Below are 26,097 nucleotides of genomic sequence, written 5' to 3' on the forward strand. Positions count from 1 at the left end.
TTTTTCTTTATAACTGGTTTTTTTAGGTCGTATGTAGGAATTCTTTCCCTGGCCCAAAACATGAGTGTATTATCCTACATTATCTTCTGGATATTTTATTATTTTGTCTCTGACATTTAGATCTTGAATTCATTTGGAAGGGGGTTTGGTGTATAGTGTAAGTTTAGGGTCAAGTTTTATTATTTTTCAATATTGACATCCAGTTGTCCCACAACTATTTATTTTAAAAAGACAATTCTGGGGTGCCTGGGTGGCTCGGCTGGTAAAGCCCCTGACTTTTAATTTCAGCTCAGGTCATGATCTCACGGTTTGTGAGTTCGAGCCCCACGTCAGGCTCTGCACTGACAGCATGGAGCTTGTTTGAGTTCTTCTCTCTCCCTCTCTCTCCCTGCCCATCCCTCTCTCTCTCAAAATCAATCAATAAACTAATAATAATAATAATAATAATAATAATAAAGACAATTCTGGGGTGCCTGGCTGGTTTAGTTGGTAGAGCATGTAACTCTTGATCTCAGGGTTATGAGTTCAGGCCCAACACTGGGTGTAAAGCTTAGTTAAACAAACAAACAAACAAACAAACGAAAAATAAAAAAGACAATTCTATCCCGAATGTTCTATGGTGTCATTTTTGTCATTGATAATATGTGTATACGTACACAAGTCTGTTTAGGGACTCTATTCTTTTTTTTTTTTCTTAAGATTTATTCATTTTTCAGAGACAGAGAGACAGAGCATGAGCAGGGGAGGGGCAGAGAGAGAGGGAGACACAGAATCTAAAACAGGCTCCAGGCTCTGAACTGTCAGCACAGAGCACGATGCAGGGCCCGAACTCGTGGACGGCGAGATTATGACCTGAGCCGAAGTCAGATGCTTAACCGACTGAGCGACCCAGATGCCCCAAGGGATTCTATTCTTTTCCACTGGTCTATTCCAGCAGTCTTTGAACCAGTCCTTGAACAGCATCATTCCCCCTAGCCTAACAATAACCCTTACTATCTGGTGGAGAAAGTCTACTTCCCTTACTTGCTTCAAGAGTTACCTTAGCAATTTCTGGTCCTCTGTGTTTCCATACAAACGGCAGAACTAGCTTATCAAAGTTCACGAAAACCCTCCTGGGATTGCACTGACTCTATCAGCTGGAGATTAACTGACATCTTTGGAAAACGGAGCCCTCAATTTCATAAACATGATATATTCTTCCATTTATTTAGATCTTCTTTAATTTCTCTCAATAAGGTTAAATGTTTTGCAATATAGGGGCTTTCTTAATTTTTGTTAGATTTATTCCTAGGTATTTGATTATTTTTTTCTAATGTAAATTCAATTTCTGTTTATTAGTGATAAATAGAAATACATTTTTTTATATTTACCTGTGTCCAACACACTTGCTACATTTACTTTCTAGTTCCAAGTTCCTTACTTTCTAGTGCAAATTCCAACAATTTATCTGAAATTTCTTTTGAATTTTCTATATATATAGTAATTGAATCTCCCAATAATTAGTTATACTCATTGTTTTTTCATCTGAATACTTTTATTCCTCTTTTGTTCCTCACTGCATTAGCAGGGATCCACTATACAATGATGAATAGAAGTGGTGATAACTGGTCTATTTGTCCTTACCTACCACCAAATGGAAAGTTTTAACTTATCTCTCATTATGTATGATGTTTCCTACTTTTTAATGACATAGAGTATTTTCTGTAGATAACTTCTTAGCATAAGGAAATTCCCTTCTTGGTTACTACTGTGGGGAGTCTTCTTTTTTAAAAAAATCATGAATAAATGTCGAATTACATCACATATAATTTTCTGCATTTATTGAGATAATCACGGGATTCTTGTCTTTATTCTTTATTCTTTTATATTTTATTCTTAATTCTTTATATACTGAATTACTCTGATTTTTTAAATGTCTCACCCTAACCTTGCATATCTGGAAGATAACCAACTTGATTATGATGTAGTAACTTACTGCAGGATTCACTTTGCTAGTATTTGGCTTAGGATTTTTGAATCTACATTCATGAACAAAATTGCCCTGGAATTTTTCTTTCTTATCACATCAGGTTTTACCATCAAAATTATGCTAACTTCTTAGAAGTCTTCTATTATCTGGAAGTTTGTAGAAAATATGTGTTATTTCTTCCTTAAGTATTTAATGAATTCAACAGAAAGATCATCCGAGGCTGAAGTTGTCCTTGTGGTAAAGTTTTTAATTACATATTCATCTGAGTAGATACAGGGCTACTTAGACTGTTGTTTTTCTTGTGTCAGTTTGGATAAGTGGCATTTTTAGAAAATCTGTCATTTCTTCTAAAATCTCACTCCATAAGATTACCACTGGGTTATTCATCTTATCCCTTTATTATCTTTTTAATGTAGTGATGTTCCTTGTGTCATTCCTGGTACTGCTTATTTCTCCTTTTTTTTTTTTTCTTAATTGGTTTCACCAGAATTTACTGATTTTTATTAGTCTTTTGTCTCTAATGATTCTATGGGATGTCTGTTTTCTACGTCATTACTTTTCCCTCTTATTTTTGTTATTTTCTTCCTCCTACTTTTTTAAAAAATTTAATTGTCCTTTTTTAAGTTCTTGAAATTAACACTTAGGTTATTTATTTTTAAGCCTCTCTTTTTTCCTAATGTATATATTTGAGGCTATAAATGTCCCTCAAAGGATAGCTTTAGCTGCATTTCATGTTCGGGTTGTCATATTTCACTGGAATTAATTTCTAAATATTAGCTAATTTTCATTGCTATTTCTTTTTTGACCCATGAGCGCTTAAGTTTTAAACATATGGGGATTTTTCACTTATCTTTTTTGTCCCTGAATTCTAGTTTAATGTCACTGTGATCTGAAAATATACTCTGCATAATTTCAATCCTTTAAAATTTGCTGAGTTGCTTCACAACTGAACATGGGCAATGTTGGCAAATATTCTATGTGTACTGAAAGGAGTGTACATTCTAAATTTGTTGAGTGTACTATTTTATAACTAGACTGGCTTGTTAATTAACTTTGTTCAAATTGTCTATATCCTGATTTTTTTCTTAACATTTTATTTTTAAGCCAATGCGTATTCATAGATTCAAAAATCCTAAACACCCAAAGTGTGGCTAGAAATTACACCCCCAAGATCAAGAGTCACGTGCTCTACCAACTGAGCCAGACAGGTGCCCCCATCTAACAGATTTTTATTGTTTGCTGGGTGTATCAGTTACTAGGAGAGAGATGTTAAAATTTCTAACTAATCAACATCTCTATTTCTCCTTGCAGGTCTTACAATTGAGAGGGAGTGTGTGTGTGTGTGTGTGTGTGTGTTTAATAAGTGCATACACATTTAGAAATATTATATTTTCCTGGTGAGTTGAATCTTTTTTTATGTTATGAAATATCTCTCTTCATCTCTAACAGTTCTTCTTGCCTATTAAAAGGTCTACTTTATCTGATACTAATATAGCTATGCAAACTCTCTTTTGGTCAGTATTTCCATGGTATGTCTTTTTACATTTTTATGTTTGGCCCTCTGTATCCTTTAAAGCAGTGTATAGGTTTTTAAAAATTCAATCTGATTATCTTTGACTTTTAAGTATTTACTCCGTTTATAGTTCATATAATTGCTGATATATTTGGGCTTAAGACTACTATTTTTTATTTGTTTCATCTACTATAGAATCCTTTTTCTCCATCTTCTCCCTTATTTTTAATTATCTGAGTATGTTTTCTTATTCTTACTTCCTTCTCTTAGCTTATTATTTCTATATTCCTTTATCATTCTTTTGAAGATTATCCAGAGTTTAAAACATGCATCCTTGACCTATTAATGGCTAATACAAATTAGTTTTTTATCATCCTACACAATATAAGGATCATAGAATTTAGCTTCATTAATCTCTTCAGACTTGAGTTTCCCTTTCATCATATATTTTATTCCCCATATATTTAAGACAGGACTTATTATTATTTTTAGAGTAAATATTTACAATTAGTTACCCAATTATTATTTCTATTGCTCTTCATTCCTTCTTGCATCTCTGAGCTTTGATTGGAAATAATTTTCCTTCTGTCCAAAAGATGCCCTTTAGCATTTCCTTTAGCATATTAAAAAAAAAAAGAAACTTTTAGTTTTTCTTCATTTCTGAGGAATTCTTTAGGCAGATATAGAATTCAGGTTAACAATTGTTTTCTTTCAGCAATTTAAAGATCTCACACCATTTTCTTTCGACTTCTATTGTTTCACTGAAGAGTTGGTTGTCAATATTGTTGCTCCTTTGAAAACAAGAGTTAACCATTCTTCCAGCCCTGACTGCTTTTCAGCTTTTCTTTTTTTGTACTGACGCTGCCGGCTGTCCTAGGGTTTCTTAATGCTGTAGCTTTGTGTCATTTGTTTGTTTTAGCAATTTCTCAGCCATTTTTCTCCAATTATTTCTTCTGCTCCATTTTCTCTCCCCTTTCCTGATTCCATGCATATTAGGCCTTTCCACCATATTTTACATGTCTTTCAAAATTCTATATTTACTTCCCATTATTTTGTCTCTACATGCTTTGAGTATTTTCTTCCTCTCTATATTTCAGTTCCCTAATTCTCTCTTTGACGGCATCTACTCCATTGAACCCATCCATACATTTATTGAAGCAATTTATATACCATATAATTTACCTACTATAAATATACACTCAATGGTTTCAGTATATTAGCTCAATTGTACAACCATCATCATCACTATAATCCAGTCTGAGAGGACTTCCATCACCCCAAAAAGTTCATCTACTTATAAGTCATCTTCAATAACTATATCTTTCAGTTCCAGATTCTTATTTATGATTTTTAGTTGTCTGGCAAATCTTAACATCTTATCTTTTAATTATTTGTATATTTTAATAACAGTTATTTTAGAGACCATATGTGATTAATCCACTATCTGGATCTCTTTTAGGTGTATCTTTTTTCTTCTTCATCGTCTTTATTTCTTACCTTAAAGAACCTCAGTCACCTAGAATACAACTGTAAATCTTTTCACTCTCTCCTATGTTTTCTTTTAAAATATATATTTATATACTTTGTTATTCAAGTATAATTAACATACAATGTTATACTAGTTTCAGGTGTACAATATGCTGATTCAACAATTCTGTACTTTTCTCAGTGCTCATCAAAATAAGTGTACTCTTAATCCCCTTTATCTATTTGTTGATTGTCTAAATCTTGCCTTCTCACGTCTAATTATTTTTCACCAGGTGACAGATACAGTACATGAAAAACTCTAGTAACAACATGAGGCTCTGTAACATATATCTTCCTCCAGAGAGGATTTTAACTTTTGCTTCTGGCAAGCAACTAAGCTAGGGACACTAATCTGAAAATATTTGATTTTTGGCATCAGTCCCTGTGTGAGTTTTTCTATTTCTGGTTCATCTTGACTCAGAGTTCCAAATGAAAGCCTAGGTTGTTTACTAGGGCTTCCGCTCCTTGGCAGGACTTGAATACAGTTATAATGCCCCCAACTCCATGAGTCTGTTGAAAGCTCTGCTAAGTTTTTTAGTCTCTTGGCCACTAATTTTGGAAGTGACAATTGTCTCAAGAAAAGGATCCAAAATCTGTGCTCATCTCTTAGGGCTTTCCTTTCCCCAAATCTTGGCTTTACAATTCCTCATTGCCTTGATGACTCTCCAGTGCTTCCAAACTGATTTCTTTTTCTTTTTAATTTTAAGCAGCTCTTCTCAGCAGACAAGCTGGTCTGAACAAATCTGATATACTTTTGCTAGATACATTGACTAGTATTGTAAGTACAATGACTATAATTTATCATAAAAACCAGGATGGCTTTGAAAATAAAAGGAGACACTATTCGTGATTATACTGGGGGCAACAGGGCATAAACCAAAACTATCACAAACAAATCAGGATATATCATCACCCCAATAATATTGCATGGAGTACTTTACTTAAAAAATATAAATTAATTTAAAAATCACATCAGCCACCTCAAAAATATGGAAGTCTTGTCTCTTCCCCTTGTAGCACTGAATATTTGGCATTAAGGATAAAAATGAGCACTAGCTCAATGCAGAAAGAGACCACTCAGTAGCCCGTTGCATCCACAGAGAGAGTTAGCTATTCTACCCCGTCTGCTAGGTTCTGGGCTGTCTATCTCGTTAACGTCTTCGGTTAAGACTTGGTACCTCCAAAAGAGTAGTTTTGGAAACTTTTCCAAACAAGAGAAAAAAAATTTCTAAAAAAGATATTAGAAAAACTTTAGAATTGAGAAGAAAATGGACGTGATTTCCAAGAAGACCACTATGCACCCACCCATCTTCATTGCATTGATTTTATTGGAAATGCTGTGCTCTGCTCTCACCTGCCAGAAATTCTACGCACTGCCGCATGAATGAAACAACACGATAAGTAAAGGGCTTGCTCTGTCTTGGCTACTGAGGGAGCCACATTTACCAGCTGGGTCATCTTCTAACGTGAACTCCTTTGGGCTCGAAAGCTATTCTCTGCCCAACGCCAGAGCTAAGCCCGAGGAGGTGCTCAGGCAGATAAAACACGGTCAATACCTAATTATAGACTCACCACATCTTGTATTTTGCAGCTTGACCCTTCCTGGAATTTTGATGATGCTATTCAGGATACCAGAATATTTCAGACGGCTTGATTCAAAACAATGTTTTGAATATAAACAGCCTAACATTTTTCCAAAACAGAGGCTTTATTGGCATATAAAGTAATTTGCCACATGCATTGTGCTTGTATCTGAGCAGGTGGATAATAGATTAGTCGGAGTTACTGAGACGTCAGTGTATTTTCCCATCCACAGTACAGTGCAGTAGAGAAAGAAAACTGTGCAATGAAAAGAAAACAAATGATGATTCCAACAGTTTAACTCAAGTCCATATGTCATTCTCATTTACTATAAGACCAATAGCAACAGAAAATAAAAATAGAGAACTGAAAACATTGAGCCTAGCAACAAAGTAATGCGTTCAACTCCCGCAGAGAGTGATACTGAGGCCAATAACCCAGGGTCCAGTTCAGCTGAGATTATCTGTGGCCCTGGAGAATATTCAAAAGCCACACTCCTCTGCTTGTTGGTTTGCTAACTACTTGCCTAGAGAAAGGCTGGCCACCTGAAGCAAGGCGGAAGAGCAAAGGGAAAAGAAACGAAAAGTCTCTCCTAAAGGACTTGGGGTTGCACGAAGCCTTTACCCTTCCCATCCTACAAATAAACTAGAACCTCACCACCGCCCTATCAATAACCAAGTCAACGGTAAAGGTCTTTCTCCACTCAGAGCAGTGTGTTTGCACCCTGTCACCTGACTGGCCCTGAGGCAGGGTCTTACCTCTCCCCAGCTGCTCCACAGGATCTAGCACCCTTGCACGAGTATTTCCAGAATGACTGAATGAATTTTCATAACAACCCAGAGGGCACCAAGAGGGCTGATGTCAAGACATTTCAGAATAGATTCGGAGATAGATTAAAATGATCTCCCCATGGAGGGGTGCCTGAGCGGCTTCACTTGGTTAAGCATCCAACTCTTGATTTCGGCTCAGGTCATGAATCCTGCGTGGGGCTCCACATTGGGCATGAAGGCTGCTTGGGATTTTCTGTCTCCCTCTCCCTCAGTCCCTCCCCAGCTCGTGCGCATGCTCTTTCTCTCTTTCTCTCTCCCTCTCAAAAAAGAAAGAAAGAAAATGATCCCCCCATGGACGTGCCACTATTGTGTGTAATGTCCTCTCCAAACTTCAGGGGATTGGGGTTTTTTTTCCTCCAAATTATTACTTTGATAAATTTCAAATCTAAGGAGAAAACGTAAAGGAACAACGTCATAAATAAATTGAAGATCACAACACTGCACCCCTAAATATGTTCGCAGTCATCTCCTTAGAGCAAGAACATTCCCCTTTCATTCAGAGGTTTGATTTCCGTAAAGCATACCGTGTGTCCAAAACTGAGTGATAGGGGGCGTTTTCAAACGTTCGGCACAAAATTCACACCTCGAGGAAGTTATTATATAGTTGGGGGTTTAAGCTGTACAAACACGAAATGATTCAGAATAATTAAATTCTAAACTTGGTGGCCCGATTCTAAGTGAAAAAGGAGCTCAGAGAAGTGAGAAACAGGTGGGGCCAAAGTTTCAGAAAGGAAATGCATAGCAGAGACAGACTGGCTGTTTATTACACCTGTTCTTCTCCTAGGCATACATCCAGACTACCTTTCCCAGCAGCCCTCCTTACAGGCAGATGTGACAATTTTACCAAGTATTAGCTAATAACCAGGAAAGGAAGTGGAATGTGCCCCATCTAGGATGGTTAGTAAAAACCTGTCACTCCTGAGTGTCTACGTTCTTTCCTTTTTTTGCCAGTGGGATCCAAACAAGTGCAATGACCTTGGGAGCCATTGGTTGAAAATGGCAGAGCCAGGGAGCCTGGGTGGCTCAGTCGGTTAAGCATCCAACTTCGGCTCAGGTCATGATCTCACAACTCGTGGGTTCGAGCCCCGCATCGGCCTCTGTGCCGACAGCTCAGAGCCTGGAGCCTGCTTTGGATTCTGTGTCTCCTTCTCTCTCTGCCCCTCCCCTGCTCTTGCTGTCTCTCTCTCTCTCTCTCTCTCTCTCTCTCTCAGGGATGAATAAACATAAAAAAAACACACACACACATTTTTTTAGAAAATGGCAGAGCCACAGAATGAAAAGTACCCAGTTCCCCAAATCACCACCCGAATGAGAGCCATTCTCTAGTCAGGGCACCCACTTTGGATATGTAAGGAATAAACTTCTATTGTTTCGATTCACTGCACTGTTGGGTTTATTGAAGCAGCTAGTATTACCTCAATTAATACCAGCTAGGGCTTAAAATATGCGTAGAAGGGGTAATGTTTTGAAAATTCTGATTGTGCTTTTTCTCTACGGCTTTATGCACACCTGATCCTCACTCTCACTGCCCACAGGCATTCATGCGTTCAGGGACTACTAAAGAAGGAACACAAAGAGAAAGAAGAGTGGGAATTCCTTTTCTGGCACTATGGCAAAAAAAAAGATATCCATCCAATCCTCGGAAAACAACTAAAAACGCTGGACAAAATACTTCCCCCAAATAGTTGGACATGTACCTATGAACCAACAAGAAAATGAGACGTACTCAGAGCATTACACATACATCGGCTTCCACCTTGAAGGCATGTAACGACCTGGAGAAACTGAGCTTCGGTTTTTACGATACAGCAGGGCACAGGGGACGGCAAACAAACCGGGCAGCGCTGACAAAGCCAGGACCCACCCAGGTACAAGGAAAGGATACTAGGAGGTGCTCTGCTAAATGAAGATAGGACTCCAAAAGGCTACCAGAATTGCCTGCCTCCAAAATTAGTGTCGAGTAGAGGAGAGACAGTCTTTACTGAAAATGTGTAATCACAAGACAGCCCTCGCATGGGTTTTGAGTAGGAATTGATTATGTGATTGAACCCCCAAACCTCAAGTGGAGAAATTTTAAGTCCTTGCTTTCCCAGGTTGTTTATGATCCCAGGCACCTGGCAGAAACAAATGCAGAATCTAGAGAATTCACCTCAATACAAACCTGAAGAATTCCCCCTGATGAAGTCTCGAAACAAACAAACAAACAAAAAAAACAGGTCACAGTCAAATAAGACAAAACTCACAAACACGCATGCGTAAGGAAATAGCATCATGGACAACAGCTAACAGAAACAAGAGATGGTAGAATGGGAGCCAGAGACTCCAAATTTTAAAATTGTCAGACACACAATATACAATAAATGTCGAAATCATAAAAGGAACAAGTATATAAGGTGCACGTAAGGTCAGACAGACTGGATAGAGGACACTGACAAAGACTGAAAACGTCTAGACTGTAGCATGAAAAGATATCATAAAGAGAGGGGGCACCTGGCTGGCTCATTCGGTTAAGCATCTAACTCTTGATTTTGGCTCAGGTTGTGATCTCACAGTTGTGAGGCTGAGCCCCTTATCAGGCTCTGCACTGAGCACGGACCCTACTTGGGATTCTCTCTCTCCCTCTTTCTGTGCTCCCCCCCCCCCACTCGCTCACACTCTCTCTTTCTCGCTCTCAAAACAAATAAACTTAGGAAAAGATATTATATACAGAGACAGAAAACATGAAAAAGAGGTCAAAACAGAGAAGACAAGGAACAAAAGTCTAAGATAAACCTAATCTGAAATCCAGAAGTATAGAGTACAGAGCAGAGACGATATTCTGAGAATCTTTCAGAACTGATGAAAAAATTCAATCCACAAATTCACAAAACCCCAAAATATCCCATGCAAAATAAATACAAAAGAAAGAAATGCACATCTAGATACTTTATAATAAAACTGCAGAATACCCAAGACAAAAGAGTATCTTCAAAGCAGCCGTAAAGTACTACTGAATAAAGAATACCTTCAATGACAAGTGGCCATTAGAATTAGAATTGACTTCTCAGCAGAGGAAAACAGAAAATAATGGACCATCTTTAATGTGTTGACAGAAAAATAACTAGAATTGTATATCTAGCAAAAATATATTTTATACCTCACAAAACTATAGAAAAAAACTCAGAATTTTCCAACAAATGATACTGAAATAGTTTTCCCTCAAGTGATCCCCAGTGGATGAAATCTAAGAAGAGAAGTGATCCAGCGGAGTAGGGCTGGGGTAAAGGAAGGAATTCTAAGCAAGGAGGAGTAAATATGTGGGTAAATCTGAACAAAAAGTTCTATTTTAAAATGATAATGGTAATGTCCAAAATGTATGGTTAACAAAACAGAAGATACAACTAAAACACTGAGCAAAAATGGGACCTAATTTGGGGAACTAGGGGTCATTGACTGGAGTTAAGTGGTCCAAGATCCTTGCATTATTTGGGAGGAGAGAAAAGATATGAGTTACTTTTAGACGTTGATAAGTATACATGCTAAAACTTCCAGAGAGCCACGAAAAGAATAATAAAGGAATATAAAACTTCTAAACCACTATGGAAGAATATATAAGATAAGAAAAGAAAGGTCATCAATTCAAAAGAAGGCAAGAAACGAAAGAAAGAGAAACTTGGAAGAGGCAGGACAAATGGAAAGGATAAAATAACATGAAGGAATAAATACATATGTAATTACAATAAACATAAACAGATTACAAATTTCAGTTAAAAGATATTTAACAGACTGCCTGAAAACAAGAGCCACCTATATGTCATATGTAAAAGATACATCCAAAATACTAGGATATAAAGAGTTTGAAAAAAACAAAGCATGGAAAAACAGGAAGCAAAAACTAATAAAGAGGAAGCTAATCATGTCTCATGGTTGTCTAGAGCTGTTGCATGAACATCAGACAAAATATGCTTTAAGACAAAAAGCACCGTAAGTGTTAAAGTGCATTCCTTCATAATAAAAAAAGATTCAATTCTCCAAGATGACACAGAAATTCTAAATGTATCACCAAATAAGGTAACGTCAAAATATATCGAGAAAAATTATAATGTACTCCTTTAGTGAGAAATTTTAATACACTTCTCTCAATTAAAAATAGATCAGCAAAGTATCAATAAAAATAGTAAAGATTTAAAACTCGATTAACACGCTTGACTTACGCTCCATAATTGGCATCATCAGACTGTATTCTATGCCCCCAAAAATGCAATTGTTAGAAATCAATAATGAAAAGATAACTCGAAAGACACCTTAAGTTTGAAAATTGAAACCAAACACTTATAAATAATGCAGAGAACAAAGAAAAAATCATAATCAATTTAGAAGTTATTTAGAACTGAACAAGAGTGAAAATTCTACATACTAAAACTCTGGAGATAGCACTGACTCAGGGTTTAGAAGGTCACTTATAGCTTGTATTTTTGTATTAGAAAAGGAAACTTCTGGGGCGCCTGGGTGACTCAGTTGGTTGAGCATTCAACTCTTTTTTTTTTTTTTTAAGTTAATTTATTTATTTTGAGAGACACAGAGTCTGGGGAGGGGCAGAGAGAGAGAGAGGAGGAGAATCCCAAGCAGGCTCCAGGCACATGGTCAGTGCACAAAGCCCAACGTGGGGCTCAAACCCACGAAACCGTGAGATCATGATGGAGCCGAAATCAAGAGTCAGACGACGCTTAACCGACTGAGTCACCCAGATGCCACTAGCGTCAGACTCTTGATTTCGGTTCAGGTCAGGATCTCACAATTCATGAGACTGACCCCCATGTTGGGCTTTATGCTGAAAGCATGGAGCTTGCTTGGGATTCTCTCTTTCCCTTGCTCTCTGCCCCTCTAACTCTCTCTCTCAAAATAAATAATCATTTAAGAAAGAAAGAAAGAAAGAAAGAAAGAAAGAAAGAAAGAAAGAAAGAAAGAAAGAAAGAAAGAAAGAAAACTTCAGAGGGTCCTGGCTGGCTTAGTTGGAAGAGTGCCCGACTCTTGAGCTTGGGGTCATGAGTTTGAGCCCCACATTGGGTGTAGAGACTACTTCAAAATAAAATCTTTAGGGGCACCTGGATGGCTCAGTTGGTTGAGCATCTGACTTCAGCTCAGGTCATGATCTCACAGTTCCTGGGTTCAAGCCCCGCATCAGGCTGTGCGCTGACAGCTCAGAGCCTGGAGCCTGCTTCGGATTCTGTGTCTCCCACTCTCTCTGCCCCTCCCCGGCTTGTGCTCTGTCTCTCTCTGCCTCTCAAAAATAAATAAACATTAAAAAATATTTTTTTAATCTTTAAAAAGAATAGAAAAGAAAACTTCAAAAGCTGTGAACTTAGAAAGTTAAAAAAAATAATAAACACTAAAGAGTAGAAAGAATAAAGATACAGGTGGAAAACAGAAAGAGGTACTACAGAGATCTAAGAAACTAAACATTTTTTGGAAAACACTAGATAAAGGGCAATAGGAACTTCACAAACGAAGAAACGTTTGTGACCAACAAACTTATGATGAGTTACTCACACTTATTAATAACCAAAACAATTTAGGGGCGCCTGGGTGGCTCAGTCGGTTGAGTGTCCGACTTCGGCTCAGGTCACGATCTCACAGTCTGTGAGTTCGAGCCCCGTGTCGGGCTCTGTGCTGACAGCTCAGAGCCTGGAGCCTGTTTCGGATTCTGTGTCTCCCTCTCTCTCTGACCCTCCCCCATTCATGCTCTGTCTCTCTCTGTCTCAAAAATAAATAAACATTAAAAAAAAATAACCAAAACAATTTAAATAATAATGAGCTATTTCCACACGTATTACATTGGCAAAACTTTTAAATATTAAATACCATGAGAACACGAAACAATAGAAAATCATATTCACTCCTGGTGGGAGTATAAACGAGCACAGGCACTTTTGAAACCAATTTGCATTAAGATGCTTATACCCTATGAGACCAAAAATTCCATACCTAGCCAGTTACCATAATGCAGAGGCTTTCCATTTTTTTGTTCCTGTTCATAGTAAGAAACATATTTTAAACTATGACACAGTACATACAGGCACATACACATATCTATGTTTCCATTTATATGAAAGCATTGCAAAGGTAAACTACACATAGTTTGGGGATTAAAAAATATATATGTGATAAAACTATAAAGAAAAACAAGGACACAAACCAGACAGAAACCCCACGCATCTACTCACATCCCAGAAGCTAGAGTTTTGCCATTCTTAGCTGCAAGGGAGTCTTGGAAATGTGGTCGTTAGCTGACCCCAGCTGAAACTTGCACAGAATGGACACAGATGGGAAACTAGTAGACTCCGCCAGAGGCAGAAATTCCACAGTCTCCAGAGTCCGGCTTTGTCCCGGGACAGGATTTTCTGCCATTTACTAGGAATCTGGAGGAACCAGCTCAAAGAATCTAACTGAAGACAGTGGAAGATGCTTTGTGACCCATTAGGGAAATCGGCAAGCTCCCTGCCTTGGATGGTGGAAGGATGAGGCGGTAGAGGGAAAACTGATGAAGAGGCCACCCCTTTCTGAGTCCAGATAATTACGGGAAAGAAACAGGAGAGAAAAGAGGACAGTGGAGTGGTTCCTGTTCGCCCTGACCTACTACTCCTGGGTGATTCTGCCTCCTGAATAGAGAAGGTAATGCTGAGTGTAGACAGATGTCCTTTGAGTGCGGAGGGATGTCCCTGTGCCGTCTTCCTGCACCATTTTGGAGCCCCGAGAAGAGGTGGCCCCACATCTCCCAGCACACGTGGCACACAGCTCGTGGCACACAGCTTCATCAGCCCAGCGTGATGGCGTGCCCAAGCAGAGGGAGCTGTGAGGTGAGGGGCTAGAGGCGGGGAGGAGGAGGGGGGAGAGGAGGAGATTGAGCCCAGAGCCAGGCACTTGGCTGCAGTCAGCTGTATCCAGAGGAGCGGATCCCTTGCAAAGACCACCAGGCCAGTCGGCTGAGGGACAGTGTGGCTAAAACTCAGAGTTTGCTGCTAATTAGGAGCCGAAGTGGGACTAAGTCAGCAGAGAGCGTCACAGTGAGGTTTGTCCAGTTCAATTCAATTCAAAAGAATGGAAGAGATCAGAGTGCTTGGAGTGTAGCAAGAATAGTAATATCTTTTGGGGGAGCCCAGGTGGCTCAGTGGGTTAAGCGTCCCACTCTTGGTTTCGGCTCAGGTCACGATCTCACGGTTCACGAGCCTGAGCCCTGCCTTGGGCTCTGCACTGACAGCACAGAGCCTGCTTGGGATCCTCTCTTTCCATCGCTCTCTGCCCCTCCCCCACTCATGTGGTCTCTCTCTCTCTCAAAATAAGTAAGTAAACTTTGTTAAAAAAAACCCAATAATGATGTCTTCTATATGGTCCATCCATGCATACAATGTCCATATGTGCTTTCTAGGACCTCCTGACAAAGTATCTGTATCTTACTGTGGGTCTTTGACAACTACTGGATAAGACTCCACTAATAGCAGTCACAGACTTCGGCTGCTAGTGTTAAGCAAGCAGCACCAGTGGGCAAGAGACCCAGCCCCCGAGAGCAGAGGTCACTCCACCAAAGGAGGCTGAATCTGCTCGTCCTCAGTAAGAAATACAAGGGAAGAATGTGCCTGACACTCCTTCCCACACAAACCATCACTGGCAAAGGAGGCGACACCACCCCAGCGAATGGGCACTGTTCTCCTAGAAAGACTGAGAATTACTGTAAGGGACTGTTTGGATTACCGGACCGAACTGAAGTTTAATTTTTTTTAATGTTTATTTTTGAGAGAGAGGGAGACAGAGGGAGGGAGGGAGGGAGAGAGAGAGAGAGAGCAAGTAGGGTAGGGGCAGAGAGAGAGGGAGACACAGAATCCGAAGCAGGCTCCAGGCTCCGAGCTGTCAGCACAGAGCCCGACGCAGGGCTCGAACCCACGAACTGCAGGATCATGACCCGAGCCAAAGTCGGACACTTAAACGACTGAGCCACCCAGGCGCCCCAGTCAGATTTTAAATAGATAGGATCTAAAGTTATTATTCTTCTTCCTAGCAATCCATGGGTGTGCACTGGGGAAGATGGTTTGCTGTAGAAAAAAAAAAAAAATGAATAAGTTGCATTTTCTCCATACACTGGAGTTGCAGAAGGGGTGAAATTGGCATCTTTCCCACATGTGAAGGGAGGAAGAAGAAGGTTGTGATCAGGGGATCATAGGAACTAGGAGCAATATAAACAAAGGCAGAGGAGTTGGAGGGGAAAGCAAGTTCAGGGATGAATCAACCCGGACCGGCTCCGGAGGCAATCCCCGAGCACTAACGGATAGGACAAGATGACAGAAGGTCTGGACAGACAGAGGAAGACAGACGTGGCAAGGGGAGCAACAGAACATCACCACAGCTTCTTAGGACAGGAGGGACACAACAACAATAGCAACACAACAATAAAAGAGTTACGATAAATTGCAACTACGTGCCAGGCTCTCTGCCAAATGCTCCTCAGGGACTCTGTGATTAACTTTCACAATAATGCTTTCAGGATTTCCACATTACTGAGTCTTATTTCCATATCACTGGGTCTTAGGTCAAGGTCACACACGGCTCTAAGTGGCCAAGGCACTTGCGGAGTGTTTTAGGGACAGAAGTCTTCAGGAGTGCAGAGGAAGGACAGGGACCGGGAGGGACAGAGCCCCCTCCAGGTTACCTGCAGTCTCCCTGAGATGAATCTCCGGAGGATTTCGAAGAAAGCAGCCAGGAGCTCTGGTGATAAATTAGATACATGGACGTAAAACAAGCAGGTGTCCAAGTGTGCTGACCTGGGAGACAGGGTAATGGCGGTAACAGAGGAAAACAACAACGAAATGAATGTCCGGGTTGAAAATTTCTTCCCGAAAGCTCAGACTCAGAGCTTAGGCTCTGTCTCTTGTTCCCACTTGTTTGGACTGAAAAACACTCTCCCAGGATCTTCCTTCGTTTTGGAGTCCAGAGGATTTTAAAAATGATTGTTCTTGGGGCGCCTGGGTGGCTCAGTCGGTTGAGCGTCCAACTTCGGCTCAGGTCATGATCTCACAGTTCGTGGGTTCGAGCCCCGCGTCGGGCTCTGGGCTGACGGCTCAGAGCCTGGAGCCTGCTTCGGATTCTGTGTCTCCTTCTCTCTCTGCCCCTCCCCCGCTCATGCTTTGTCTTACTCTGTTTCTCAAAAATAAATAAATGTAAAAAAATTTTTTTTTTAAATGATTATTCTTCTACGACGTCCACATGCCCGACCCTGTGGAAAAAGCTAAGGAGTAGAGTGGTGTGGGAGCTGCTGGGGCCCTGGCCACTTCCCTGCCGGGGCTTACACCCTAGTGCAACCCCAGCCCAGCATCGGACCGTTGCCAACCAAGGGCGTCAACAAGTCCCTGCGAACCTTCTCTGGCTGAAGCCTGCTCTGCCAGCTTTGCAAGCAGCAGAGGTCCGGACTTAGACGGGGGAAGTCCAACTGACCCCACTCCACTTGGTCTGTATCAGCCCATGCAGGGTTTGCATAGCTGAGGGGAAGGGGAGCCCCAGGAAGGAGATACCAGACATCCTGCTAAGCTGACAAGTCAGCCCCCTGGTTTTTACTCTGAAAATAAAGGAAATGTCATTGTATTTGCACCTCGCGGTCTGTTGGACAGCTCGTCTGAATTACAAAAGTGAATGTTGGCTGGGAAATCTGTTTCTGTGGATGCCACGACAGAAAGACTAAGTGAAATATTTGGGTAATTCAGGAATGCCCTCTCCCTGTGGTGAGAGCTTTTCACTGACCAAGTAGGTGAATGTGCTCAGGGGGAGATGAAGGAAAACTCAAAAGAGGGAGACGAATGAAGGAAGGTGATCTCTGACAAGGGAACGAAAAAGTCCCTCTCGTCCTTGAAGGTCAGATGTGGGAACACAGAACCTCAAGAAGCAAAACCCTATTTCTTGCCAAAATCACATCAAATACTCCCTACCCCGCCCTGTAGTGTTTTCCCAAGAGGAGATTCCATTTCAAGCATGGAAGGGGCAGTCATCCAGCCTACAACAGAAAGAGCCGGAACAGTTGTGAGGTAGCTGGTGGGGTGGAAAAAATGCCTGGAATTTGGGGGTCAGGAGAGCTAATTGGCTACCAAAGAGTATGAGGCCCTAGGAACACAGGGCCTCAGTTTCCTCATCTGTAAAATGGGATATTAATATATATTTGTCATTACTTAGCAGTAATAGTCATAGCAGCAGTATATTAATACTAGGTTAATAGGAATTAATTAAAGTCATGTAGGGGAGGTACCTTTAAAAAAATTTTTTTTTAATGTTTATTTTTGAGAGAGAGAGAGAGAGAACGTGAACAGGGGAGGAGCAGAGAAACAGGGAGACACAGAATCAGAAGCAGGCTCCAGGCTCCAAGCATAGGGCCTGACGCGGGGCTCGAACTCAAAAACCGCAAGATCGTGACCTGGGCCAAAGTCGGACGCTCAACCGACTGAGCCACCCAGGCGCCCTGGGGAGGTACCTTTTAAACGAAAGCCTCTTACTAGTGTGATACAATTTTTCTGTTTCCCAACATTGTCTAACTTACCCAGAGAAACTTATTTCTTTTTCAAGAGACCATTATAAATGCCAAATCTAGGGGTGCCTGGGTGGCTCGGTGGGTTGAGAGTCCAACTTGGGCTCAGGTCATGATCTCACAGTCCGTGAGTTTGAGCCCTGCATCGGCCTCTGTGCTGACAGCTCAGAGCCTGGAGCCTGCTTCTGCTTCTGTGTCTCCCTCTCTCTCTCTCTCACTGCCCAGCCCCAGCTCACACACTCTGTGTGTGTGTGTGTGTGTGTGTGTGTTTCAAAAATAAGTAAACATTAAAAAAATGTTTAAAGAAGTGCTAAGTCTAGTCCCACGAGATGATATGACTACCTTAATTTAGAGATTTGTATTAACTAGTCATTAAATGGTAATTGTTTTAAAGGCTGCAACAATGTTAAGTTTGCCGAATCAGAAAATGTCAAAATGTACAAAAGATATCTGAGATTGTCTAAAATCTAACCTCGTATAACATACAAAAACCCCCTCTTCAAGGAAGACTTGAAGACTTGCTTATCCGAATCTTAAGGAAGTGACATCCCCAAAGGTACCCTGCCGGCAGCACCCCGCATAACATTTGAAGTCCTCCCTCAGCACCTTCCGCCAGGTCCCCAGGTCCGGCAACTGGGATGCGTCCTTGAGATCAAAAAGGGAAGTCCCCAAGAACATGGAGTTTAAATGCTCACTCAAGAGGAATCACTGGTTTATTTTCATGAATATGCCTTGGGACAGTTCCATCGGTTTTCTGCATACACACTCATTCTTTGAAATGCAGGGGGAAGAGGAGGAAGATAGCTTTGAACAGCCTAAACATAGAAAGCTTTCTTCCACATAATTCAACAAATAAAAGTTAACCACAATCATTTTTCTCTCCATCCACTACCACAGCCAACTATTTTGTGCTCATATTAGTTTCATCTTTGTGGAGGAAATGTTTTCTTAAAAAAAAAAAAAAGGTTCCCAGGGAACCTGGCTGGCTCAGTGGGGAGAGCATGTGACACTTGATCTCAGGGTCATGAGTTCAAGCCTCACGGTGGGTGTGGTGCCTATTTAAAAAAAATAGGAAAAGAAAGAAAGAAAGAAAGAAAGAAAGAAAGAAAGAAAGAAAGGGAAAGAAAAAAGAAGTTCCAGCACAAATTGTTGGAAGACCTGTGACTTCCCAGAAGAACATTGATTATTCTAAACACCATTTCCAACTCCACCGTGGAAGTCACAAGAAGAACACAGAGAGGGGTCCATCCTTTCTACTTCTACAGACTCCCCCACTGTGCGGTCTCCAGGACAAGATGCAGGGAGGATGGCCGTGGCCCCACGACGCACTACAGTTGGCCTGAAATGTCCACGGAGTTCGCCTCATTTCCGAAACTGTGCGTGCGCGAATCGAGGGGTCTTGAAGAGCACGAGTGGAACTGAAGGGGACTTATTTCTCCGCCCACCACCCCTAGAAACCTTCATACTCGTAGCTCTGGGATGTATGAGAGGAAAACCGAGCCCACCCCCGGGTAACACTGCCGTTTCAGTAAATCGCACGGTCGCAGAGATAATGCGAATCTATTTGAGGAGATTCAAATATCATCTGTGCGTTATCGTCTTACTCAACACTCAAAACACTACTGAGCCTGCCAAGCAGATTATATAGCTTGGCACACTTTCATCTCATGAGTGACACTTAATATGAAATAATTTTCACTGACAAATAGAATAACAGCGATACAACAGATCCTCAGGTAGGAACAGAATAAATCCATGCATTCCAGTACAGTCATAACCACGTGTCGTCAAACGCCTCTGTGCAACGTTCCCATAACTTACAAGGCAAGGGAGGCCCTGGTTTGTAATTAACCCCTAGAAAACATCCTTTCTCCTTTCCTTATTAATAGACTGGTCCAGGGCTTTTTCCGTATCTGTGGCCCGCCGAATCTTTTGCTATATACATGCTTGTATGACGTACCTTTGTCCTACTCACTCTGAGCACAAGCGCCTCTTAAACTGTCGAGGCAAAAGTTCTCTCTTGAGCTAAGAAGTTCCAGGGCTAGGCAAGCCATTCCCTTGGGCCTTCCTTAGAGAAGATTTTGGACATGTTAAAAGCAATGATTTTCAAACTGTTTCACAGAGGTACTAGGTTTCTAGGGTGAGCCCCAGGCACCACCCAGGGGAAGAGAGCGGAGCTCTGGGCTCCTGGCTCCTGATTCCCGCCCCCCTCCCCACCCCACCCCCCACGCCCGACTCCCAAGCAGCTCTGTTTCTGTTAGGCTCTTGTATTAGGGTCTTGCGTAAGGTTCCATTATAAAACAAAAAATGATGTCTTCAAAAAAAGTGTGAAAACCATTGCAACAAATCACTTTCTCCCTCAGATGCTCTTACCAGCCCTCCCTAGGGCTGTTTCCTTCAAATGCGGGTTTATGTACTTACTTATTTCCCTTTAAAGACCCTTGTTTCCTCTTCCAGAATTTGAAACATGCGTAAATTAAAACAATCAAATATACTTATTCACAATATCCCAAGCGTAATCTAGAGTTTTACACAAGAAATGTCTTCGAGGTTAAGATTTGTTTTTCTCACATGAACTGTACAATGGATTTAGCACCGCCTTCCCAATTTCGGACCCTCCCCCTACACCAATCTTCTGCCATCAGCAAAGCAGGCATATACCTGACATGCAGTCTTTATGAATTTTCTTCTTATAAGCAAAGAAAAGAATGAAGCCGCCACTCTCCCTTTAGCTCTCCGTGAAACTGACATTTGGTTGGTATTCTGGACTAATTATTAGAAATTTGGCATAGCTATCAAAAAAGGCCAGCTTCAGTGAGTATGTGTATATCTGACAACTGAAAATGAATTAGGATATTATTGAACATCTTGTTCATTTGTATTGGTAAAATAAGTTGTACACAGCAGTATAATGACCAATTTTCCACTACCAACGTCAAAAATAAATCAACAGAAATGCCAAAGATTTGCAGTCTCTTTAGAAATTCTGAGCCAACTATTTGACAGACAATGGAGAAGGCAGGCAGATTCTAGGAGACCAACAATTCCCATTCATTTCCTTCAGTTTGTAAAAACAACCAACCGACTTGCTTCCTGCCAAGGACCATACTTACAGATAAGAAAGCTCCCTGCAGGAAATCCTTTGCTAAAGGAGAAGCGTTGTGCCATTAAATGCAACCCTTTTCACCAAATCCCAACCAGTGAAGTGTTTGACAACATGGGATCATGAAATATACGCTGATTCACTCCAACAGGTGATTGCTACATTGCTCTTTCGCTTCTAAAGTCTATATATCCTATGTCAGAGACTCAGGATATCGTATAAACATTAAAATACAACCGGGATTTTGTCCACCGCCTCTCTCCCCCCATGCAATTAGGTGATAAAAACAAGGAAAATTTGCTGCTCTTTAAAAAGATCAAAGTGTTCATTAAATAAGATCCAAAACTGACCATTTTCAATTAAAAGAAGACAATGCTATAAATCATGATTGAAGATATTACTAAACGCATATCGAGAATTTAGAATTTAAAGACTACCACTGACAAGATGAGAGAAATGTCAGAAACGCACTGGTATTATATTTACAAGTTTCCACGCTGATCGCCAGAGTCAAAATTGAGGAGAGGGCCTCCTTGGTTATTTTTCACTTCGCAAAGTGCAATGGGGGGGGGAGGGGGGGGTGGGCAAACTTTGCTCCCTTCTCGACCCTCGTCGTTGAAACCAGGAGCAAGGCAATGACAATATTCGCAACTCTGATTTTGAGAACCTCTCAATGACCCTACAAACTACAACAGTCTGCTCATCTACAAAAGAAGAGGAAACTTTTCGGGAGTTCATCAAATGCTAATTGCAGTTTTGAAAGAGTTTATTTCTATTCAGGAGTTTTCCTCTCCCAGCTCAGCTATTGAGAACACCCTCCCCTGTACTTCCCAAAGCACCAGACACAGTCTTTATTTATCCCTGCTCAGGCAGCCTTCGAGCAGGGTTCCAAAGTGCCAGTTCTTTGAATTTAATTGCTACAGTACGACGTTGAACCCTCTTGCAAACAGACACTCTTCATTATACCTTCCCCAAGTGCCTCTGTATCCACAGGTAACGTTCGAGGCTTTACAGCTCTAAAAAGAGCTTCGTTCTAACAGTAGACCCGCAAATCAGTTTGATTCCACAATTAAGCGCTCAAATACATTCTTTTTAGCCTTGCCTTGCACAACTCAGAGGTGGCAAACTGCTAGGTAAGCACGTGTGCTCATCCTTGCTTTAAGGGGTTTTTTTCCTCCCATATTTTTAAGAAAAATACAGTTATGAAATCCAGGAGACTGCATTTTTGGTTGTTGTTGTAAAATGACCTTGATTTGACAGGCATGGTCTCAGGTTTCAGCAGATGCTGTGGGAAAGCTTACAGAAGCCAACACGTTCTCCAGGCATCTGTGAGACATGCAAGTTTTTTTTGTTTTGTTTTGTTTTTAAGTGGTGGTTATGGTAGGGTATGTGAGTGTTGGGGGGGGGGGGGTACTAGTCTCAGTTTCCATGACAACCATGTCTCCACTCATGGGTTATTAGATACCATCCACTTCCTGTGTCTAAATTTTTAAGCCAATCAGAAAAGTGTTTATACGTTGAACAACTTCTGAGACAGTGTTTCTCTTAATTGAAGTGCTTAAAGGCTCAAAGGAAGACGTCCGTGGGCCTGATGTATTTTTTTGTCCCATAGATACACAATTCCACAATATTTACTAATTCCTATTCTATTAAGGTGAGGAATGCCCCTTTTCTGGGATGGGAAATGCATTCTCCTCGACCCAGGTGCCACAATTTCTTCTAACAGTGTGCCAGCTGATTTTGCTTATTCTCTCTTCACTGCCTTTTTCTTTCACGGTTGCAGACTTAAATTTAGTGCATGATACGTGTTAATGCCCAGGACACTTAAGCGATCAGAGTAAATTACAGTTAAGCATCCATCTGCAGAGGGTGAAATTTAAATATCCGGGTCAAAAACACGCCCAGGAAAAATTCTTGTAAGTTGAACAACTTTGCCTTCTCCGGCTCCCGAGGAGAAATCATGGAGAATGTATTGTAAAGCGATATGTCTATACATGTAAGCTAGCAGCTGACGTCTGCAAAGAAATTTGTCACCAAAATGGCCTACTTTATCTGGAATAGGAACAACAACGAAAAATTACACATAAAGGTGATCGCAAGCAAACTGCACGCGAAATTAAAAAGGCAATCTTGCGGGAATCTGTGCACGGAGAAGCCTCATCTGAAATTACGGCAAGATTTCAACAAGAAGGTTTGGGGTGGCTGTTTTCCTAAGTCTCCATCTAGCTGGCCAATCAGTGTGAGAGTTGAAGTGGTTTAGAGTCATTTGTGTGGTCTTCCGCTCGGCACTCAGAGCTGCACTCCCCTCTCCTAAGGCAGAGCTGGCGATCAATGAAAAACAGGGAACAAAAGGAGTAGAACAGGATGTCTTCCTTAGCTAAGGAAAATGATTCCCTTTTTCCTCAATGAGCCAGGCGCACCCTGCCTACGACCGGCTCCACACCGGGGCTCCCCAGAAGACCAGCCCACAGGAGGCACATTTTACATTTGCAATCATGTGTCCCAAATGCTAGCAAAACGTGTCACCTTAAGCACATCCTGTGACAGAGGGCTCCCCGAGCCCAGCCGACCGAAACTAATAAATTAAATAAATTAATAATCCCACAATTAAAGGCTGCCGAGAAAGACTGCATTTCCCTTCCCCAAATGTCATCCCAGGAGTATAAACAAAGCATGAAAAACAGTCTCTTCCAGCCTCCCGGCCAGTAATCGTGGTTTTCTCCCCAAAAACAACGTTTCTCCAAAAAGAGAAACCTTCTCGCGGTCCTCGAAGGGGACTCTCATCTGTCCATGTCATATTAGGATAACCAGTTACAGTGTGTGAAAAGAGGTTTAAACTGCCCACAGAGCTGACGCTGCTCATAATTGATAGCAAAACAGTTACGACAGCAATGCTGTAAACTCTGCCCGAGCCAAACTCCACATTGAACACGTTAGCTCCCTGAAAATAAAAGTAATGCCTGGGGAACCCACAAAAGTAAAGCCCTGGGAAGTGATTAACAGAATTACATCCATTATTTGATCATTTTTTTAAAAATTATTCACTTGTCTGCTATTTTTTTTTTTAATTTTTAAAAACGACGATTCACAAATGCCTGAGAAACTTTTTTTTTTTTTTTTTTTTTTTTTTTTTTTTAATGAACTTACTTCTGAGCCAAAACTAATGAAAATATTCAACTTGCTCTCCCTGGATCTTGCCCATCCGGGCTGCGTGCTGTAAATCAATCGGAAACCAGGTGGCAAAATGGGGGCGGACACCTTAAAAAATCAAAGGGTGCCCCCAAAATGCAGCAGCCTGAGCAGCGAGGGCTTCTCGTGACAATGCTGAGCCAGAGCAGAGGCTCGGGAGGCAGGAAATGAGCCCCATTTTCGTTACCTTCGATCGCCGGCCCCCCCCGCTGCTTCTCGCGGCCGCATCGGGGGGCTGCGGCGGCGCTGGACTCGCCGGTGGCCCCGCCGCCGGGTCGCGCCGTCTCCCGGCCGAGCTGCAGCCGATCGCGGCCGGAACCCCGGCTCCAGCCCCGGCGCCCGCCCGGGGTCGGCGGCGCGGCTCCCACCCGGGGCCCGGAGCCCCGCTGGGTCCTAGTGCGCGCCGCGCGCCCGCCCGCCCGCGGCCCGGTCTGCAGCCGGCACGTACGGCGGGCCGCTCGTGAGCGCCGGGAGTCCCCGCAAAACAGACAAACCCGTCGGCCCCTTTCAAAACCGGACGCCGTGCGTGCGGGTGAACCGGCGCCTGGTGTCACATCGTAGCATGAGATGTGAAAAGGAACACCTTGGCTCCACTGAACTCCCCGAAGGCGGAGGTTGGTGGCCGCAGCCCCAGCGCGAAGCGCAGGGCAGTAACTGGTTTCCGGAGGGTTGCCCAGTGCACTTGTGCACCTTCCCAGCGCGGGAATCAACAAAGACAGATTTCAAAAATCTAACGCAAAAAAAAAAAAAAAAAAAAAAAGACTGAAAACTGGTGTGTTTAAAACCATCTTTTAAACAGTCTTCCAAAGAGGTCAGAGTGGGAGAGAGCCAAAGCATAAGAGACTCTTAAAAACTGAGAACAAACTGAGGGCTGATGGGGGTGGGAGGGAGGGGAGGGTGGGTGATGGGTATTGAGGAGGGCACCTTTTGGGATGAGCACTGGGTGTTGTATGGAAACCAATTTGACAATAAATTTCATATATTGAAAATAAATAAATAAATAAACATTAAAAAAGCAAAAAATAATAATAATAAAAATAAAAAATAAAATAAAATAAACAGTCTTCCAATTATTTTGTTTCCTAACAGGTCCTTTTTGCATTTTGCTTTCTCTTACTTTATCGTACGCTATTTTAAATAACAAAGGCCCATATGGCTAAACACTTAGTCTTTTGATTTTCAAAAGACCTCAAAAATTGCATCAAAACACACACTCGTGTATCTCCGGCGAAATCAATGAGAAAGAATTGATGGTGGCATATGGTGGGCCTCCTAGAGAAAACTTAATTACAAATTAAAACAAATGCGAAAATCCGCAAATTCAGTAAACTGAAAGTAAATCGCGGTCCTAGGTGTATACACAAGTCAGCTTATGAACAATTAGGGAAATGTAAGTTCTAGATTTCTCTTTTAACTGCAGAACGGGTGTTACCTGAACCCCTATCACAGATTCTCCTCGTCGTCCCCAAAAGGGCTTTCGGTGACCTGTCAGCACGTTCACTTACCGCAGCCCACCTGGAAGGCAATGTTTAAACTGGCAAGGGCTCATTTAAGGGGAAACTTCTATTAGCCCTTAATTCAAAATACAAGTGCTTTAGTCTGAGGGGCCTGTTTGAAAGGCTTCGGGACCCGGGAGCTTGCTTTCGGTCTTTGACGTCACCAAGGTTGAAGGTCACAATTCTGTAAAACTTCTAATAACAATGGCGCTGTGGTTTGACACCAAAAGGAAAATCAAGTATGTGTTTTCTGAGTTCTATTTTCGGAGCAGAAAAAGTCCCTTTGAAAATTACTCGTGCCCACCTCCTTCCCGATTGTAGCTAAATAAATGTAATGGAAGATTTTTAA

The 26,097-nt window shown here is 41.6% G+C and overlaps 1 protein-coding gene across 3 annotated transcripts in view; it reads right to left on the reverse strand.

Moving 5' to 3' along the window:
- Positions 1-24,577, reverse strand: part of FOXN3 (forkhead box N3) — a 391,024-nt gene extending 366,447 nt beyond the window's left edge. For 2 of the 3 annotated variants that reach the window (XM_042944040.1, XM_042944038.1), the window contains exon 1: positions 24,211-24,577. The gene's annotated coding sequence lies outside the window, so the exon portion shown is untranslated. The remainder of the gene's footprint in view (positions 1-24,210) is intronic. The other variant, XM_042944039.1, reaches the window with a different exon arrangement.
- Positions 24,578-26,097: the final 1,520 nt, after the last annotated feature.

This window comes from Panthera leo, chromosome B3, assembly GCF_018350215.1.
Source record: "Panthera leo isolate Ple1 chromosome B3, P.leo_Ple1_pat1.1, whole genome shotgun sequence".
Lineage (NCBI taxonomy): Eukaryota > Metazoa > Chordata > Mammalia > Carnivora > Felidae > Panthera > Panthera leo.